This window comes from Heterocephalus glaber, unplaced genomic scaffold, assembly GCF_053883595.1.
Source record: "Heterocephalus glaber isolate CG9 unplaced genomic scaffold, H.glaber_assembly_v1.0 deba00000071, whole genome shotgun sequence".
Classification (NCBI taxonomy): Eukaryota; Metazoa; Chordata; class Mammalia; order Rodentia; family Bathyergidae; genus Heterocephalus; species Heterocephalus glaber.
In genome coordinates, this window is record NW_028258137.1 from 32,707,133 (window position 1) to 32,724,121 (window position 16,989).

At 36.8% G+C, this 16,989-nt stretch overlaps 2 pseudogenes; both read right to left on the reverse strand.

The window, feature by feature from the left end:
- Positions 1 to 847: 847 nt before the first annotated feature.
- Positions 848 to 1,509, reverse strand: LOC101703720 (adenylate kinase isoenzyme 6 pseudogene; annotated as a pseudogene).
- Positions 1,510 to 8,104: 6,595 nt separating this feature from the next.
- LOC110349932 (E3 ubiquitin-protein ligase RLIM pseudogene) lies at positions 8,105 to 10,098 on the reverse strand (annotated as a pseudogene).
- Between the last annotated feature and the right edge of the window lie 6,891 nt (positions 10,099 to 16,989).

The following is a 16,989-nucleotide window of genomic DNA, read 5'->3' on the forward strand; positions in this document are numbered from 1 at the left end:
GATTACTATTTAATTGCTACTATATCTGTAATTATTTCTTCTTCAGGACTAATTTTATATATGTAAATTGTATAGTAATTTTATGCACATGTGAAACACATATAATTATATATGTATATACATTTGTTTTAAACACACTATAGTTCCTGGTTGGTAGAGCTTTCATTGTAATTAAGAGTGCTTTTCATTGTAATTAAGTTTCAAATTTCTTTCTTTTTTCTTTCTTTTCTTCTTCAGTGCTGAGCAGAGAACCCAGGGCCTCACACATGCTGGGGAAATGCTCTACTACTGAGTTATACCCTCAACCCTGAATATCTTCTTATGTTTGCACTTTTTAATTTTTAATTTTTAAAAGTTTATTAGTACATATGTGTAGTACATAATGCCCTGAACTTCAAATGTTTAGTAATTTCCATTGTAGTTTCTTACTTGAGTATAGATTCCTTATATTTATAAAGTAAAATTTCCGAACACTTTTTTGTTATTGAATTTTAATTTTATTGTAGTGTCATCAGACTATAGTCTGTATAGTATTATTCTGTTTCAATATCTGTAATATACTTACTTATTTCCTGTATTCCTTCATAGAATGTGATCCCCGTGAGGAAAGAAATTTACTTTGTTTTTTTTTCCCATTTGATCAGATTTATTGTTTAGCAACTGATGCATATTTTAAATGCTTAATAATAATTGTGTTCATTATATTTGTGATTGTTTAACCTTCTCATGGAGAAAAAGAAACCCAGGCATAAAAATACCTGCTGGGCCTTCCACATAGTTTTGGGTTTTAGAGATACTTGGAGGCTATGTCTACAAGGTGGGCAAAGAGGCACCACCAAGTGACCAGTCATGGGTTGTGACCTTTGGCCCACTGCTCAATCCATCTCAAGATCTGGTTTATGTTGTCCTCTAGCTCTTCAGGGGTATTGCTGGGCAGTTGGTGCACAATATCTTCCTTGTATGATAACATGGCCTCTTCATAAAGAACTTGAAAAATCTCACACTCGATATTGTCTCCTAGTTTCTTCTTATCATTAACCCCTTGTTTCAAGTCTTTTGTACAATATATTGTTATCTGTTCTCAACACAAAAACTGCATGAAACCATCGTTCAGGAAAGAAATCACAACCGTGGTAGTCTACAGTAACTCCACCTTCTGCCATTTGGTTCTCTAACTCGTCAACTACTTTTTCTTCATCTAAAATGGGACACTCATACTCTTCATCATAGCCATTATATAATGCCCCTTCTCGAGTTACATCACCCACATTAATGTACTTTAGTCCTGATCTGGATGCAGGTTCTTTGCCTAGTGTGGTTTTTCCAACTCCTGGTGTACCGGTGATCAGGATGTTCGGAAGCACCATAGTTTCTGATGCCGTAGCCCGGGTGCGTCAGCTAGCTCTCCTAAAACTCTCAAGAAATTTACTTTATTCAGTCATTATTGTATTCTGAGTGGTGGAATGGTGATTGGTACATAGTACTACATCAACATCAATTGAATGAAGGAATGATTGACACTGATAACATTCTTTGATGGTCTTCTGTAGGTGGTCTCCCTGGGTCTTTTAGATGAAAGCACAAATGTCCATAGGTTCTAGTTAATACCAGTAGAATTGGCTTCATATCCACACATGAAATCATATACATGTGTGTCTGAAAAATGTCAAAATTTCCTTCACATCAAAGCAGAATAACATGGAAGAATCTGTCTACTCCCAAATCAGTTTCATTCTGATCCTCTCACTCCCAGCACCTCGGTGTAAATATGAGTTCTGTTTCTCACAAATGGAAGAGGCTGTTTTAGTCCATTTGGGATGCTGCCACAAATTACCATATACAGAATGACTTACAAAAAATAGAAGTTTATTTCTCATGGCTTTGGAAGCTGAAAGTCTGAGATCGGAATGTCAGCATTATAGGGTTCTGGTGAGGGGCCTGTTCTTGGTTGCAGATGGCTGACTTGTCTCTGTGTCTTCTCATGCAACAGGGGGAAATGAGCTTTCTGGGATCTCTGAATATAAAGGGCACTAATCTCATTCATCTGAAATCTGCCCTCATAATAGTCATCTTTTGAATGCTCCACCTCCTAATACCATCATATTGGGGGTTAGGATTTTTTTTTTTTTTTGCAAAACCGGGGATTGAACTCAGGACCTTGCACTTGTGAGACAGGCATGGCAGCACTGAGCTAAATCTCCAACCCAAGAATTTTTGACATGTAAATTTTTGAGGAATACAACCATTCAGTTCTGACCATTGTAGAACCGGAAATTTTTGTGAAAATTTTGTTTCTCATATTAGATGTCCACCACAAAACAATATTCATGCATTCTGTCAAGCAGTTACAGAGTAGGGACAGCTGGCCATTACTCAGCTTGGTGTATCAAAAAGATATTTTTGAAAATATGCAATCTTTGAAGATTTTTATTCTTTAGACAAATGTGGCTTTGAAAACTCTGTATATCTTAAAAGCAGTTTCACAATGTCAGTAGTTTCCTGTGATTGATAGTCACAGCACACTGAGCTCACAGAGACATTAAAAATGTGGCATGGGAAAAGAAAAAAAAAGGACTTTACAATATTGGATTCTGTAGCAGTAAGTAATCTGCTCTTGGCTTTCCTTCCCGTTACTAAGGATTTTTTCTCTTTTTTCCTGAAAGGTCTGTGTTTTATTGAATTCTAGACTTGGACATACTAATAAAAATATATTTTTTTTCTGTGCTGGGCAGAATCTTATTTCTCAACATAGACAGAATTATTGATTACATGTTATAATTTTGTTTTTTGTTGGAGTTTTCAAACACCAAATTTAAAAAAATCACAAAAATTGCCCATAAGTAAGAATACTCAGGTAGAACGTTGACGTTTGGCAGGTATTTTATGGGGGCAACAGGGATGATTGTGTGCTATAGTCTCAGAAAAGGGGGGAGTGGATCCATTATAGAGTGAGGTGACTAGGAGGAAGGACTGTGTGATATGGAGAAGCAATAGATGGTATGTGAATCACTTTGGGATATAAAAGAGATTATTCTTTATAAATTTTTTTCCCATTAAGTTTATTGGTACATTTTAGGTATAAAATACAGTTACATCCATCATTGGGATCTTGTACCATTACATGAGTATCTTGGTTCTTTGTTTTTCCTCTTCCCCTGCCCTCCCTTCACCCCCTCCACTCTTCCCTATTTGCAAAGATTTTGTTTCCATTTTTTTCCTTTTCTCATGTTTTTTCTTTTCCCTTCTTTCCTTTCCCCTACCCCTCCCACTTCCCCTGCTCCTTTAGACCTTTACATCCTATTACACAATGTCGATTATACATTTTTAAAATTATAATATCAAGATCTAGGAGACATTACCACAGATTTTACAGAATTTAAAAGGATATAGAAAGCATATTTCAAAAATCTGATTTGAAATAAATTTGACAACTTCTAAGAAGTACCTTGGAAAACAAATTAATGAAACTGACTCTGGAGGAAATATAAAATTTGAATAGCACCTATTAAAAAAGTATATTCCTACCTTGAAAACCTACCTATATGACAACAACAGGCTCGTATACATTTTAACTGATAAATTATATGAAACATTTAAAGCAGAAAAAAAGGGAACACTTCTCCCCTCATTTTAGGAAATCAACATTGTGCTAATCCCAAAACTGGATAATGATAATAGAAGAAAAAAGTATGAACATAGATAGAAATTTGTTTAACAAAACAAAGTATTAGAAGTCAGATCTGGCAGTATGTAGAAAGTGGTTTTACTATAGGAATGGCAGTGTTGGTTCAGCATTGGAAGATCCACCCCCAAAAGTCATCATTTTAACAGAGGAAAGGAAAAAGCCATATGATCATGTCATTGGTTGCAGAAAAAGTATTGAACTAAATTCTACAGCTGTTCATGGTAAAAGCTATCAGGAGACTAGAAGTAGAACAGAATCCTCTCAACAGATAAAAGACATGTACTCCATACTTCCAGTGAGAACGCCTTATATGAATGGAGAAGATACAATGCTTTCTCCCTAAGTTGGGGAACAAGGGTAGATATGCCTACTCTTCATCTGTCCATTAAATAAAAGAGATTTTTTTTATTGAATGTGAAGAGAAGTTATTATTTTCTCTAAGTTCAATATCCTGTGAATGCTGTGCTAGGATGCCTATTGTTATGGTTTGTGTCTAGAATGTCTCCCAAGAACCTCATGTGCTCAGAGTGGGGCTTTTGGAAGGTGACTGGGTCATGGGGGTACTATACTCACCAGTGGATAAATCCACTGAGAATTGAGAGCTAAATGTGCTGTTGGGAGGTAGGGTCTGGTTGGAAGAGGTGAGTCACTGGAGATGTGGCCTACAAGAGCATATCTCTCTCCCTGGCTCCTCTCTTTCCTCTCTCTGCTTCATGGTTGCCATAATGTGAGCAGATTTCTTCTTCAGGACTTTCCACCATGCCATTTCTGTATTTGAGTCTGCCAAACACGGATTGAAACTGTGAGCCAAAATAAACCTCTTCTCCTTTAAGTTGTGGGTGTCAGATATGGTGTCCCAGCAACAATGAAGTGGTTAAGACACTGCTCTGACAAATAGATTAAGGGAGGTAATGGCTCATCACAGTTTATTTCTTGCTCAGTAATGGTGTAGGATAAATATTCATGCTGTTAGAGTGACTCTCTTTGGGTGACCTTGGTTAACCAGTTCATTAGAAACACAGGTTCCTTCCATCTGTGACTCTGCCATTTTCTGGAGCAGGGGTTAATTTTCTTTTCTTCTTCTTTTTTTTTTTTTTTTTGGATAGTAAACAGTTTAAGCTTTGCAAGACATCTTGGCTGTAACATATACTCAGTGTTACCATTACACCATGAAAATAGCATAGCCAATAAGTAAATTAATAGAGTGGCTGTGTTTCAATGAAACATTATTTCCAAAAAGAGGTGCCGGGCTGGATTTGGTTCTTGAGGTATACTTTGCAGACTTTTGCCTCAAAGCACTGTCATATCCTTTTGTATTTAGTAGGGAAAGGGAAGAAGAGTGGATAAAGGAGTGTGGGGGGTATGTAGGAACTGGTCTGGAAAGTAAAACGCCTAATTGCTTTCATCTTTCATTGGGTTGAAGTTAGCCACATGGCGATAGTGAATCGCCAGCTGTGTGTACAGGAAGAAGAGGAGATATATTAGTGAACAAGTGACAATCTTTGCCACATCCAGCACAGTGGAAAATCTGAAAGTAGAATTAAAAATCCACCCTCAAACTATCCTACAATGTTTTCAACATAGGGTTCCAAAAGCATAGTTTTGTAATTGGACAGACCTGAGTTTGAATCCTAACTGGGGCATTTTCTAACTATGTACTGTTAGGCAATTTGTTTAACCAATTCATACTTCCATTTCTTTCCTGGAAAATGAGGATATTTAGGGCTATCTTTAGGGTCACTGTGAATGTTAAATTAAAAACAAACTTTGTAATTGTTCAGTAAGTATTAGTTATTATCATTATTATTTGAATAATAACTTACTTTACTTCCTGGTAGAGTATATTGAACACATTCCTGATGGGTTTAAATCCTTACTCTACTACTTACTAGCTGTGTAATCTTTGATAATTTATTTAACCTCTAGGGGTCTGTTTTTTTATTTTTAAAGTCACGAGAATAATAGTACCTATGCTAGGGTGGTTGTAATGGTTAAATAATTTACTACATGTGAAATTATAAGTGCTTTGTTTTTTTTTTTTTTTTTTGGTACTGGGGATCTAACTCGGGATCTTGTGCTTTCAAGGCAGGCAGCAGAACCACTGAGCTAAATCTCCAGCCCAGTGCTTAGTCTTAATAATGCTCAATCAATGGTATGTATAATTATTACTTTGATACACTGTTTCTTAGTGGTTAAGGCAGTTACTCATATTGATATTCAAAATCATCATTATAATAGTATCAATATTTTAATTCATTGAGCAAATTTTGAGCATCTGTGGGCCAAATTCTGAGCTAAGCTTTGAGGATAGAAATGGCGAATAAGGCCTGATATTGTTACTGTCTTTATGGAGCTTACGGTGTGTTTGCTAATAGGTACATTTTCTTTTTTGAGCAGTCTCTGCAGTGAGTGCTTTTAACATGCCATCTAATTTTATTGTTTGCAGTAACTGTGAATTAGATTTTATTGTCTGTATTTTACAGACGAGGCAACAGATTTAGAGAATTTAAGTGATTTGTGCAAGGTCACAGAGCTGGTAAATGGTAGACATGATATTTGAAAGTATGTCCTTCAAATTCAAATGCCAGTGCTCTTAACAATCATGCTGTGCTGTCAGATCTGGCCACATACAAAGATTTGCTTAGCAAAGTGTACACTGTTTAATGGGAACATAGGTTGGAGGTGGGGGAGGAGGATGCTGTGAGGGTGAAGGTGGCCTCTTGGCCTCTCTGGGAATTCAGTTCCATCTCTGGACCATTTATGACAGCAAATGCCCTCTCTACTTGGATAACTTCAAACATCCCCCAGGATTAGAAACATGTAATCTTATCAACCAGGTTTGGTTTCCGTCTGCAGGAGTGCTGGGCTTTTCAATTTAACCACCGGCTTAAAAAAATGGGAAAAAAATAACACAAAGAAATCTACTGTCTCTACCCTTCTTTAAAATGATGAATGCTTTTTAAAGGCAAATCCATCATTGGTCACTTGAGGGAGGAAATGTCAAGAAAAGTTATGGTTTGTTAGCTTTTACTTCTTGACATTATACAAGAAAGTAATTGAAGTACAACAAATGCCATGTTGTTTTACCTCATCTATTTATATAGCAATCTGACAAGATGAATATATATGTTACTGTGAATTTGGAAAAAAGTGACACAGGCTCTATGATTCGTTCTATTGTCTTATCAGTGCTGATCAAATGTTCCTTTCCTCAACAAAACACATGGCAGAGGAAATGGTACTCTTTCATGTTCATTCCTGGATATTAAATGATTGAACTCATTTTACCTCCTCAGCCCCATTAGCCTCTTACCTCAGGTTCTTAGAGTTTTAACGTGGATGTATAATAAAACATGCACAAATTCAATTCAATACAACAAATATTTATTTAGCAGTCACTGTGCATAAGATACTATGCCAAACACAGATGCCATTAATTCACAATCTGTGATAATTCAAATGCAGCCCAGACTAAATGATACCATTACACCATTTGTGAAAAAAGTCTGCTAAGCAAATCAGCAAGGTGTATCATACTATGTATTATGCTGTGCTCCTGCAAACCCAAGTGTAAATCAGATTTTAAATTCACAAAGAGAGCTTGTTGTTCAAAGAACTTTATAATAATGTTTCCAAAGAATATATAATCACTAACAAGTAAGAATTTTTAAAAGTCAAATGACCACTTTTTGAAGGATGTTATAGGACTAGTACTATGAAAAGTCCCAAGGCTTGTTTCTTTTTTTTGGTGTGTTTTTTACTATGTTTGTTCACAAAAAGCAGTTTTCTCATTTCTAAGCATGGTACTTTACAATTTTTAATGCATCAATACAACAGTGCATTGGAAAAGTACTGAGCCTTAACAAAATAGCTTTACATCTTTAAACAAATGAATGTGATTTCTTCACATACACAAGCGTAGGCTTTTTAATATTTCCTCAAGATAAATATCTCAAACTATAAGCTCACTCTATAGTGTGCCACAGTAATGGGCTTAGGAGACAGTCATACACTTAGAAAATTCTATTTTTAGTGTTATTTACACTGACATGTCCAGTATCACCGAGTCTGAAAGGTGAACAAATATTCAGAGTGTGGCTGAATCTGGGTCAACTAATAACTAGGAATGGCATAACTTTAAGTAATCACTTATGAAACACATATAACTTAGTCTTCTCTGGGAACTTCCTTAACCTCTCTCTCTCCCATGGCATGGGAAATATTAAAGATCAGCATGAAACAGACAGGAGCCCTTGCTAAGGCAGATCTTTTAAGATAACAAAAGAGAAACTTACAAGTATAAATTATTGGTAACAGAGATGCTACCAATTCAACTGGTATTGGAATCAGATTTTTAGGTTCTAAAATTTTTTTAAATATTTCTTTTTATTCTGAAACGGAAACTGAAGGACATGATTCAGAAAGAAATGACTCAATTCAGTTGTTACTTTACATTTAAGCTAAGCACCACTCAAAAAGTGGACATAAAGCAAGTGATTCCTGTTTGCCCATCACTACACCAGCTACATAGCTGAGAGTTCAGATGTTAATTACACAGCACCTTCTCTGTTACCAGAAGGTAAGACTGCTCTGTGACAAATGGGACAGGTAGAATTCTCAGATAACCAGCGATCGATGCAGTGGGCATGGTACTCATGAGAACAAGGTAGTTTACGAAGTTTGTTGCCTTCTGTATATTCTGTAATGCAAACACTACAGGTTTTTAATGCATCGTTTTCACCAAAACTTCTCATTGGCAAGTTGTCAATCTGTTCTTTGGTGAGTCCTCTGGGTTGGTCATCGTCATCCTCATTTAAGGGGAAAAACTGAGCCAGACTAAGAAAGGGTAAAGAGCCACTTTCATCAAATGTGACTGGGGCCCTTTGTCGACCCTCTTGCCTGGCACCTGAAGAGCTTCCTTCATTACTGCCTTCAAATAACTCTGAGCTAGTTTCTGAATTTTCGCCACTGGAGCTGGAACTAGGACTGGAACCTGAACTGGAACTGGAACTTGAACTGGAACCAGAACGGCTACCACCACCAGAACTCCTTCTTCCATTCCATGACTCTACCCTTTCCGTATTTCCACTTGGGACCGAGCCACTAGGTTCTGAATCACTATCACTGTACATAAAGTAGCTTCACTCACCAAAACCTGTCATTATCTGCCGTAACATGGTCTGAATTGCAACAGATGTAGTCTCACTTAAACCAGTATTTAAAATTCTATGAATGGGAATCCTGATGGTCCTGACGTAGGTTCTCACACCTGCCCGCTCAGAACGTGAAAATGTACGCCTAAAACCTCCTCGTTCACTTTCATAAGTAACAGTGCTATTTGGTGTCTGAGACCTCGACAGACTTCTACTAGCTATGCTATCTCTCTGTCTATATTCTCCAGGACGAACTCTTCTGACTTGAAGATCAAGGACTATGGTTGGAGGTCTCTGTCCTGATCCTGTAGATTCACCACTGATGGCTGTGTCTGAAGAACCTGCTCCTTGAGAGGTATTTCTTGTTCCAGAAGCTGCAAAAAGACCTCTACTTAACAGCTCAGGCCCAGTTATTTGTTGTCTCAATGTCACATGGTGCCGGGTTCTAGAACTTCCCTCGGTCTCATTTACTAAAGGGTGCTCAAAAGTTTGAGATGAAATACTATGATGAGATCTTTGTGGAATTTCACTCATTGGATACAGAGGTGACCTACTTCTTTCAGCTCTGGCTCTGGTTCTCCGATGGTCTGGGCTCCTACTTCTTGCCCTCCTCTGACCTCTAGCAGGTGGGATTTCTGTTGTTAATGTTTCAGTTGAATTTCGTTCTGATCTAGATGGTCTTGCAGATGTTGCTTCAAATCGTGGATTTTCCACTGGCCTTTGGCTATTGTTTTCTGTAATTTCTCCACCAGAACGTCTTGAAGATGGCTCATTTTCATTCTCTGGGTTTTGGCTCCCATTATTACGGTTAACATTTATCTCTAAACTGAATCTGAAATCACCACTGTTTGGATTAGTCTGGCTCACAGCTCTCCAAGATTGGTTTCCTCTTTGCCCACTTCTTGTTGTATTTCCAGTTTGTCTGACAGAATTAAGCCAGTCTATTATAGAGCCACCATTAGACTCATCCTCTGAAGAATCACCACCTCTATTTTCATCTGAGTTTTGTGGTGGTAGACCCTCTTTAATTTGTTGTAGTCTTCTCAGCAACTCTTCCTCTGTACTTTCTCCTGGGGTGCCTAGCAAATTGTTATCTCTCATAAGCCTATAATCTTCTTCACTCAAGTTATTTACAAATTGATAGAAAGCTTCTTCTCGATCCAATCGGTCCATCTGACTTCTGCGCTGTGCTGCAGATTGATCACCACTTCCTTTATCATTAGAATCTAGAGTTTTCCATCTTGATGAACAAGTGGAAAATTATCTGACTGTTATAACATAATACTGAAATACAATAAACTGGATTTTAGTTTTCTTCACTCTGCTTCAGTTTTAAGGTCAGGATCGGACTCGGTTAGTTCAGCCGTTTCCGCTGAGGCTCTTCCGTGCCTCGGCTGCCACCGCTTTCAAGCTCTCTCGGATGAGTGGCTGAGACCCGCCTCTACCCCAGCGTCTGCTTCCAGACGTTGCTCAGGCAGCCATTATCTTCCCCATTGTTACCAAGCAGCGACAGGAAACGACCCCCAAGGCTTGTTTCTATGACACCCATGATCTCTTTGTGGTTGGATAGTCCGGTTGTCAAGTGACTTAAATAGAAGAGACGTGTGAAATTATTATTTTTTTTCTTTTGAAAGGTGTCAGCTACAAAACAAAGGTATAGAGCTGCTTACTGCATACTGAGATCTCTCCAGTTCTCAACATAGAGTGCGGGGAAAGGAAAGAGATACAAAGCCATGTTTAATAGGAGGTGACGAGGTGAGCTTTCAGTGTGCCTTAACCTTTTTATTTTGGTGACATTACTTTGGAGAATTAGCTCGTATCTCAAGTCACTTTATCCAGGGATATAATATTAAGAATCATGAGACAAGGTCTCCTGTGGAATATAGTAATATAATGTTCCTGGGCATTTTTTTACTCTGTTTTTAAATAGTTCATTTGTTGAAATCACTTTCTTTGCGTATTTTCCTTTGTACATATAAATGGAATCTGACTCCAAAGAGTTTAAATTATATGACCATCATTTATATGTCAGTACTGTATAGTAAAGAATTTGGCTTTGACTAAAAAGAGGTCTGCCTTTGCCTTCAGCTTCTGAAAGGTAATCTATGTTTTGGCTGTTAGAAGTATCTTTGTTTAGAGTAGGTGCTGGTCACACCAGATCTTAGGGTGGGGCCAGCCATATCCAACAGACTTACAGTGGGTCATCTCAGAAAAGTCAGCCATATGATTTTATTACTTGTTTGTTTTTTTGGTACTGGGAATCGAACTCAGGACTTTGCGCTTTGGAGGCAGGCGTGGTGTCACTGAGCAAAATCCCTGGCCCTAACTATGTGATTTTATTGTGGGAGTTTGGATCACATGGCCTCAGTTGACATGGAGACAGAATTTAAAAATTTGGGCAATCAATCAATCAGTCAGGCTTATGTAATAATGGCCCAGTGAAAACTCTGATGTTTGATGCTTGGATGAAATTGGAGGTGCTTTTCACATTTTCACACATATCAATACCAAGGAGAAAAAAAAAATACCAGGAGGGTAACACATCCTGACTCTATGGGATAGGACAGTGGATGCTTTGGGTTTGTAACCCTTTCAGACTCTATCCTATGTGTCTCCTCTTTGGCTGATTGTAATCTGTATTTTTTCCCCTGTAATAAACATAGCCATATGACAGCTTTCAGTGAGTTTTGTACATCCTTCTAGTGAGTTATCACAACAGGGTAGTTTTGGGAATTGCCTCAAGTTTGTAGGTGGTGTCAGAAGTGAAGGGAGTCTTGAGGACTGTTTCCTCTAATCATTGCAGTTTGTCTGTGTGGGCTGAAAGGGGCTTATTGATAACATGCAGATATGTCCTGTTATACATGGCAATGATATCCCACCTCCAGAGTCTAAAACAAGAAATTTCCCTGGGAGATACTTGTAAAATAGCCTAATTTAATAGGATTAGATAAACAACATTAGATAGACCACTTTTTATGTGTATATGGTGGGGATTGAACTGAGGGCCTTTACACTGAGCTACATCTCCAGTCCATATATGTTAATTACTATCAATATTTTAATATTAATATCTAATATATTTAATATATAATTTATTTATTTACTCTGAGGCAGGATCTCACTAAGTTGCTAAGTTGCACATGTTGGGCTTCAAATTGTTTGTTTTTTGGTACCGGGGATCGAACTCAGGACCTCATGCTTGCCAGGCAGGTGCTGTGGTGCTGAGCTAAATCCCCGGATCAGGGCTTGAAATTGTGTTCCTTGTACCTCAGCATCCCAGAGGGCTGGGATTGCAAGTGTAGAACTCTTTTTGTATAACTGTATGAAATCAGAAAACTTTTAATGATTTTGAATGTCTTCAGGGGTTACAAACTTAAATATCTTAAGGATCTAGACAGGCAAGTTAAATAAGTGAAATATGAGGTGGGATCTTTAAGGAATATATGCCTGTAATGAAAGGCATTCAGAATTAATAAAAGAGTAGGACCAAAGAAATGTGTCTGTAACAGGACTTGGTCCACAGGCTACTAGTTTGCCTCTTCTCTGTAATTTAAACTAAAGGCTCCATATGAAAATGACCATTTTCTGTAAATGAATGTTATGAGACTATTAAGACTTTCTATTTCAGTTTCTCCTTATGTCAGTTTTTATTGGAATTTGTCCATTTTAAGAAATTCATTCCAAATTTACTAGCATAAAATTGTTCATAATGTCTTCTTATAAACTTTTCAATGTTTATAGGATCTGTAATAATGCCTCACTTAAAATTTCTGACATTGATTATGTGTGCCTTCCATGTGCTTTTTTGAACTTCTGTGTCTCATTATGAGTTTATTATTTGGCCTTAAATTAGAATGATTGATCTTTATATATTTAATGTAATTATTGATATGCTTGAGTTTAAAAAAGTTACTATATGATTTCTACATGTTCCATGTTCTTTATTTCACATGTTCCATATTTATTTTTATCTGCTTTCATTGATTCCTTTGGATTTATGAAGTGGTTTATTAGTTTTGGTCCTCCTATTAGTTTGCAAATTATACGTTATTATGTCATATATTACAGTACTATTGTCTATTTTTAATTTATTAAAATTTAATATTAATTATTACTGTCTTTATGATAACAGGAAGATATTAAAACTTTACCCCTTTCTGATTAATGGATAATTGTTTTGTAAGTATATACATATATAAGTATATGTACATTTATATGAGGGGATTTTGATATGACAGAGATGATACTACAAACCAGTGCAAAAGATGAATCAGTTGGGCTGGGGATGTAGCTCAATGGTGCTGTGCTTGCCTGGCAATGCAAGGTCCTGAGTTTAGTCTCCAGTACTGAAAAAATAAAAAGATGAATTAGTCAATAGATGGCTTGGGAAAATTGGCTGACCTCTGTATGTGGAGAAAAATAAGATTAGATTCCTAACACATCATAAATAAGACAACTCTAGATACATTAAAGATTATATTTGAAAGGTGAAATAGTGAAATATACAGATAATAGAAAGTCTATGAGAATATCTTTGTAAATTTAGAGTAAGGAATTGGAAACCAAAATTAAAGATTTACATTCAGTAAAAGAGATAACATACATAGCCAACTAGTGGATACTGGTTGGAGATAATATTTGTTTTGCAATGTCAGCATCTGGAATATACAAGGAGCTCTTTTTAATAAACAAGAAAATGATGGGGGACATGAAAGAAAAATAGACAAACATTATGAACAGGTAATTTCCAAAGTGGGGAAATGCTAATGATTAACAAATACATGAAGGAATGCTGAACTCACTTGTAATTAGAGAAGTGGAGATTAAGACAAGGAGATACCTCTTTACATCCATAAGAATTGTAAACATTAAAATGTTGGGGAATACAATTGTTAACAAGAATATGGAGAACTAGCACTACTTTGATAGTTTAAAATTATTCAGATGTTTTTGTGCAAAAGCAGTAGTATTCAGTAAAATTAGGTGTCATACAATCTAGCAATCTTGTTCTTGAGCAAAAACTTTAGAGATACTGTTGTATAAGTTTACAAGGGAACATGCATTAGGTGCTCATCACAACATTAAAGGCAGGAGAGAGTTAGAAGCAACCTAAATGTCCGTCAATAGGGAACTGAATTAATAAAAAATGGTATATGCACACTGTAGTCTATCATGCTGTAGTTAGAAGCAATGGAAGTACATAACTCATAAGAACACTCTGAATGACAAAACAAGAAACAGGGTGGGATCCATAGCACAATTTCATGTGTGTAAATAAAAAATACATAAAACAATGCTATTTTAATTTTCAAGCATAGTTACCAAAAACATTAGTGTGAATGCCTTCATGGGGGAGGGGGAAAGGAGTGAGGGAGTGAATCATGATCAAAGGGGAAATATACTGGAATAAAATAAAACAAAACAAGGGTTTGCATGGATATTTGAGGATAGAATGACATCAATGAACATGATTAATCGAGGAAGGAGTTGTACTGAATTGGACTTATTTTAGAATACCTAGGCAGTGTACTTAATAATACTTAAATAATCTTACGTATGATTTAAATTCTTAAAATGGAAGTTTTATATCAGGATTATAAATGAAAAACAAGTGCATTTTCCTATAAATATAAATACATATAAAAATATAAAATAAATATAAATGTAATTACATTACTTGTAAATATATTACTTGTCAATATAAAAGTAATTACACAGAAACAAAATAATACTATGAAATTTCAGCTGGATATGCTGACCTGGATAGCCTGAGTCTGAACTTAACTCTTTTTTGGGGAAAAGATACATTGGCAAGTCTAGAGATATGTTAACACTAGCTTAAGATGTTCCTCTTCTTTATAATCACAAGAGGGAAAGAAAAGTGAGGAGGGAAAGTAACTTTTAATTATTGTGTTTCAGAAGTGTTTAAAACCATCTATAAGTCTGTCCAATGCCTTAAATTCCAGTGTTTTTGTCCCACCCACACTTTGGGAAACACAGGAGTTGATGGTCGCCTAGGTCTTTTCCAGCTTTAATTTTCTGAAGTTGTGAGAATGTAAGAAGGCAAGATTTTCTTGCAAATAAGAAAAAAATACCTGGTAGTGAAAACACCAGATAGCAGAATGGATTTACAAGAGAGGAAACAGGGCTAGTTTGCTAAAATGCTAAGTGGTGCTGCTGCTACTGCTACAAGAGACAAACCTCAGAAGACTGAACCACATTTTCAGAATTTTACAGAACTTTGCAAATGTTACCTAAACATTGAAGATGATCCTAGTTAAATGCTCTGGAACTAGGGGTTGATTGATGAGTGCTTCTAAGGGAAAGTGTATAAGAATAACTTAAAGGAAAGAAATCTTGGAATTTGTAGTTCCATTGGTCTGTGACTTATTTATCAGTTTCCAAAATAACACATGATTTAGGAAGGTACACTGAATATTCCTCCTCATGATCAAGGGAGAGAATTGGTATTAGTTACCTTGGTTTCTTTCTGATCTCATGAAAACTGAATTAGGTTGCAAATGCCAGAAACCTAACAACAATAACAATGAAGATTCAAGACAGTGTTATCAGGACAGGCTGGGCTTCCTTTTTAAGACTGGATATGTCCACATCATGGACTGCAGGGGCTTCAGGCTTACATCCTTGCATTCCAACTCCAAAGAGAAAGAAAGCTTCCCCCTGTTGGTTCCAAAAGTACATTGGCCAGAATGAAATCAGGTACCTATTCCTGAACCACTAAGTGAAAGGAATTTAAGCATGATTCATGCTCCACACTGGATGTGGGGGTGAGGCCATCTCCATGAAAAAGATATTTCTGACAGTAGGTGAGGGAAATGCCTGCTGGGAAGGCAAATCCAAAACAAACAAACAACAAACAAACAGACAAACAAACAACCCACCACTCCAACTGTGACATTAGATCAAGAGTTAGCATACTTCTGTAAAGGGCAATGGTACATATTTTGGGATTTGTAGGCTACGAAGGCTCAATATCTTCCTCCCCTTGCCTTGCCCTCATCTGCCTTCTGTTTTGCAACTCTTTAAAAATGTAGAGGGCCAGGCTGGGCATTTAGCTCAGTGGTTCCACCGCCTGCCTCCAAAGTGAAAGGTCCTGCTGAGTTCCATCCCCAGTACCAAAAAAAAAAAAAAAAAAGTAGAGGTGCGGGGATTCAGCTCAGTGGCACTGTGCCAGCCTTGCAAGTAAAAGGTCCTGAGTTTGATCCCTGGTACAAAAAAAAAAAGTAGTAACTTTCTTACCTTACAGAGTACAAAATTTGTGGCAAGTTGAAATTGGTCCACAAGCCAGTGACTGCTGAGCCCCAAATTAGACTTACTCATTTTTTTCTGGTCTTCGTATGATTTTTTGTAAGCTTTACCTTCTGAATGCTTCTATACACATAAGTGCTACTCTAGAAACTTCATGAGAGAAGGGACCACATGTTTTCTTTTTTTTCTTTCTATTGCTTCCCTTCCTTTTCTCTACTATTACTGCTACTAGTATTGGTATTTATCATATTCCTGTTTGGTCACTCTATATCCAATGGCTAGCCCAAGTTCTGGTAAGTGAAATACTCAATAAATGTATATTGAATAGACAAAAGCTATTGCTCAAAGGTTTGCTGACAAAGCTTGGCCTTTTGGAGGTATGGAAGAGAAAAAAGAGATCGTCCTTTTTGTTGGGTCACTTAGCTGCAATACTGCTGTCAATTCCAGTGATTCCAAGAAGATGAAAGGGGTGGGTGAGAGAAAGAAACCTATGTGAGCACTCAGGAAACTTAAGTTTTAGCCTTGGCTTTCCATAACTTTGTGACTTTGCGCAAATTATTTTTCCTCCATGTATCTTTTTGCTCTTCACTTTTAAAATAAAGAGGTTGAACTAGGAAATGGCTAAAGTGTTTTTGTGGTTCAAGATTTAATTGTGGAAAGGAAAACATGAACCAGGGAGAGAAGAGACAAGGAAATTGTGCTTATATTGTGGGGTGACTTTGGAAATTGATTTTTAGGACTTTGGCAAGAGGCTTTTTGAAGACGTGTTAATGAATAAAACAGACACATAAACACAGCAATAATGGAAGGAGGGTTTCCAGTTCATTATCTTTGAAAGTAATTTAAAATATTTCTTTCAACTGAAAGCAGGTATATTAAAAT